The sequence below is a fragment of the Rhipicephalus microplus genome, chromosome X (genome assembly GCF_043290135.1).
Source record: "Rhipicephalus microplus isolate Deutch F79 chromosome X, USDA_Rmic, whole genome shotgun sequence".
Classification (NCBI taxonomy): Eukaryota; Metazoa; Arthropoda; class Arachnida; order Ixodida; family Ixodidae; genus Rhipicephalus; species Rhipicephalus microplus.
In genome coordinates this window covers 285,848,463-285,853,029 of record NC_134710.1, presented here as the reverse complement: position 1 = coordinate 285,853,029, position 4,567 = coordinate 285,848,463, and the positions used below count along the sequence as shown (strand labels likewise).

The following is a 4,567-nucleotide window of genomic DNA, read 5'->3' as shown; positions in this document are numbered from 1 at the left end:
GCTTCCGAGGGAAAGAGACGCGTGCCCGGGGAGTCTTTGGATGTTTGTTTTCTTTTTTTTATCATTGACCTTGAGGCGTCTCTCCTGCGCTTCGTCGCGAGAATTTGGCGGCGCGACTTTTTTTGAGCGCTCGTTTTGTGACAGCCGGCATCTTCGAGAAGGTCCCTTCCCTTGGACAAGGTGGTCGTGTAGCCAAGCTCTTGATGTTGGGCGTTGAAATCGCCGCATATTGCCACGGCAGCGTCTCCTCTCTTGGCCAGGTCTTTCCGTGCGTGTGATGTGGCACTCTTGATCTTATGGAAGAGAGTCTTGAATTTCTGCTTTCCATGTCTAGGATTGCTATAGATGAAGACGGTGGTCGATGTCCTCTTCTTTATTCCACCTCGGGTTCCTCGTCCTTTGCGCTAATCGCTAGCTCGGTGACGCACAGCTCGATGGCAGTGTCCCTGCTGCCCAGGAACTGTTGGTGTTTCACGTAGGCGATGCTTTTCCGGATGAACGTGCACACGCCCTGCGCCGCACCCTTCCCGCATGTGCGAGCGGGCGGGGGGGGGGGGCAGGCGTGTGTCCGATACTCTGGCAGCGTCGGCGTGTCTTCGGTGTGGGTTTCTTGGACCGCTATCACGTCCGGGCGAGCCGTCAGTTCCAGCGATCTCAAGTACTGTTGTAGGATTGCTTTTCGGCACCGGAACCAGTTGGCGTTCCAGTGCCAGATCTTGATGTCATTGTTGCTGTCCAATAGGAGGGAGAGCCTTTTGTGTTTGGCAATATTGATGCACTGCTTCACCAATTAGTGGCTGCAGCTTCTCGGGGCTCAGGGCCCTCCATAGCGCTTGCTTGATTTGGAGCTGAATCGTTTGCGCAAGTTGTTGTTGGATGACTTTGGTGCATTTCGTGAGAATTCTCGAGATCTGCTCGATGCCCTCAAAGCTCTTGCCCCATTTCTTTATAGCTCTCGCGTTCCGACCGATCTAGGCTATAAGGTACTTGGCTGCTGACCTGCAGATCCAAGGATTGAATCGCGGCTGCAGCGGCCGCGTTTTAAATGAAGGCGAAAATGCTGTTGGCCAGTGCGCTGAAGTTTTGGTACACTTTAAATAACCCCAGATAGTAGAAAGTATCGGAGCCCGTATCTACGGCGTCACTCATAATTATGCGGTGGTTTCGGGACGGTAAATTTTATATATCTATCTACCATGGGTCAGTGCAATCGTCAACGAACAAAAAAGAACTGACCTGCGTAGGGATCGAACCTACGACCTTCGCGTTATTAGCACGACGCTCTAACCGACAGAGCTAGCAAGCCACGCCTTCCGCAATCTCCCCACTGACTTAGCAATAACGACTATGTTACCGTGTCAGCACTCCACAAAAAAGAAGGTTACCTGCTACTCTTTTTAATAGTGGAGACTCGCAGCTCAAATACATATTTTTAAAGGCGCAAGCTAACTCTCTGGTGAGAATCATTGCACACTCTTCGGAGAGTTTTGGAAGATGCGAATCTTGCAAAGTTAGTTAACGTTGACTTAAAAAAAAGCTATACGTATGGGGTAAATCAAGACTCTTAAAAAAGGTAACTGATATTCTCTATTAATATTTGTTTCCGTGGAGAGAATAAGGGCTAAAATGTCCCTTCCACAAACGCAGTGTTTGAGCTCGTCTCTATTTCTTGCATATGTGATGTGTGGTGCGCGTTCAAAGTGCGCGCCTTCGAAAAGTGCGCGTCACGGAAAAAAAAAAAAAACAAAAGGAGAAATACCAGAGTGCACGTGCGGTGCTGCTTAAACAAGAATGACGACGTTAAAGAGCGTCAAGCACGAGGATGCGTGGCAGGACGTGAAGTAAACAAAAGGTAAAACATCCAATGGGCAGCGAACACGGAGATTTCAAGACCCAATGGCTTGACACCACGAAACAGCAGTATCTCCAATGAGAACGAGACAAGTGGGCCAGAGCTGAAGCAGGAGCCTGGGGGGACCAGAGCAAGGGGAATTCGAGGCAGGCAGTGCAAGCGGAAGGTCGTCACCGGACCGGGCGCTGAAGATGGGCCGTTGGGTTCCGGACCCGAGCCTACAGGACTTCCACCGGCCGGGGCCTCCTGCTGTCGGGTTCCCGCTCCAAAGGACCGTGGCCATCCGGTCCTGAACTCCTTTCCAGGGCCTGCGGACTTTGGTTCCGGCAGGCGAGCTACAGCCGTCGGGCTCCGGGCCCGAGCTGTGCGCCCAGCTGCTTGACTAGGTCGACCCTAGTTCCCGGACGCGTCGCCACCAGCCTGCGTTCTCCCGTCTCCGACGTGTCCACGCTCCTCAAGCCGAAACCATCACGATTTGGTAGGGCTTTTCGACGTGTCGCCAGCAGCCAGCGTTCCCTCGTCCTCGTCCAGCCCACGCATTGACGCAGGAGTCACGGCGTTCCGGTTTCTCATCACCGCCGAAAACCAACTTGTGGGTGAGACTGCACCGATACTCTTGCGCTACTCCCATCACTCAGCCCCTTTCGAACGTTAGGTTTAGTTACTGACTTTGAACGTTCTTGTTGGGTGTTTACAGATGTGTTTCGTCATGTCCAGTCAACTGTTTATTAAGTGTTTTGTTTTGTGAGGAATCTTTGCCTTTTTACTTTTCAATTAAACTTTTTGTGTGTTTCTTGGAAACCGAACGGCTTTGTCCTTATTAACAAAACTCTCTGAGGCTCAGCCCGGGAGAAAAACAAATCAGCAACAAGAACCCTGCATCACAAATTGGCGTCCGCGACAGGACAAAGTCGTTTGTTTTTCCAGTAGATTTTTTGACGCGGTTAACACGATGACGAACACGTGGGAGTTAATTGAGTTGGCGGATAAAATGGGACTGACGGGAGCGGAGTTTAGAGTATGGTACGAGGAGCGGATGGAGAGGGAGCGTGAGCAACGGGCTGCAGAACGAAAGGCGGCGAAGGAAAAGCTTGAATTGGTGCTTAGAGCTAAGAAGGAGGAGCTAGAGCGCGTAACGCGTGAAAATAAAGTGTTGCTAGAGCGTCAGACACGCATACTGAAGCAGCAGCTCCAATTAGAGAGGGTGGACTTCGAGCGGCGACTCGAGCTTGCGATGGCGAAAAGGGGGCAGCTGGCGATGCAGAAGGTCGAGCAAGCGGTGAATGTTTGCTCCGATAGCAGCGTTTGCTGGAGGGAAGTCGATTCCTGCAAGGTTGGCCTCGAGCCTCGCGACAGCCTTACTTCGGAGCGAGAAGCTCAGATAGAGGAAGGCAGAGAGGTGGACAGCCAAGAAGGCAGGAGTCATGAGGAGTTTGTTGAAGCGACGGAAAGCTCCTCTGGCTGGGAACATATTACTTCCGTTAGCTGCTTGGGGACCTCTGAGAGGCCAAGCACCTATGAAGAAGAGCGCCTGGATATGGGCGACCTAGAAGCTGTGGAAAATGTTGTGGAGCAAAGCTTCGATAGCAGGGAACAAAGACGCTCCATTCAGAATGAGGTGTGTATCAGAACGTCGCAGAGGCCGAGCACATTTCGGGAAGGGGTAGGGCTACCTCTCAATAGCTCCATGGAAGGAGCGCTAGAACGTCATTGGGAAGATGGCAGCGAATGCCATGAAGGCTCTGATATAGTGGCCACTGATTGTTTTGTACCGACAGAGGTAGCAGCAGGCACCACGTCAATGGTCCTAGACCATACGTATATCTCACTCAGAGAGAGAGGGGATTCTAGTTCACAGGATAGCGTAACTGCTATTTGTCCGAGAAAACACGATGGGAGTGCTGAAGCACTCTTCAAAATAAACAGTATCGAATCGGAGGTGGGCTCGATGGTAGGTATGGAGAATGCCAGACAGGGTCTTGAACCTGAGAACGTGATTGGTTTTGAACCTATAATTAAGTCCACTCAAGATGAGCTGTATAATGACCGAGCACAACGGCATCCCTTCTCAAGAATCCAGGAACCTCACACGCTTGTCGGAGCGTTTGGGCTTGCTGAGGGCACCCCGAGCTTGTGTTCATTAGATGGTGAACTAAAAGAAAGCATTTGTGTGAGAGATTGTGGCATTTGGACATTCGTGTCTCAGTGCGTTTCGTGTCGACGCCGACGGCTCGAGACCGCGCCCTGTTCCTCTGTGACCGGTAAGCGTTCATGTGGCCGGCGGGGGCGCAGACACGCGTTTCAGCGAAAGTGCATAAAAGCATGTTTGCCACAGTTACTTTCGAAACGTGCGAGAAGGGCAGTGCGTCTGGTTTGGGACGCGATAACCTGAGGGTAGGGTTAGAAAACCGGTAGCTCTTTCTGGACTTCGACTTTTAGATGCGGACACAAGTAGCTTTGTCCATAGTCGATTTTGTAGTAAAAAGGTTTATTCCGGGTTTCAGAACTTTTAAATGCAATTGGGTGAATCTAAAGTTTAAGTATGGACATTTGGACGATGTAGCGAACTGTAGCCCGGTGATGTGGTGAACTGCGTGGTGCAAATATGTGGTTTAATTGTGACGTAGTGCAGAACGCGCACTCATCGGCAGTTTTTTTTTCTAAAAAAAAAAAAAACTTGAATAAAAGGGGGGCGTATGTGATGTGTGGTGCGCG

The 4,567-nt window shown here is 51.0% G+C and overlaps 1 non-coding gene across 1 annotated transcript; it reads right to left on the bottom strand.

Moving 5' to 3' along the window:
- Positions 1 to 1,232: 1,232 nt before the first annotated feature.
- On the bottom strand, positions 1,233 to 1,306 carry TRNAI-AAU (transfer RNA isoleucine (anticodon AAU)). The gene has a single exon. It is a non-coding gene; the product is annotated as a tRNA-Ile (tRNA).
- Positions 1,307 to 4,567: the final 3,261 nt, after the last annotated feature.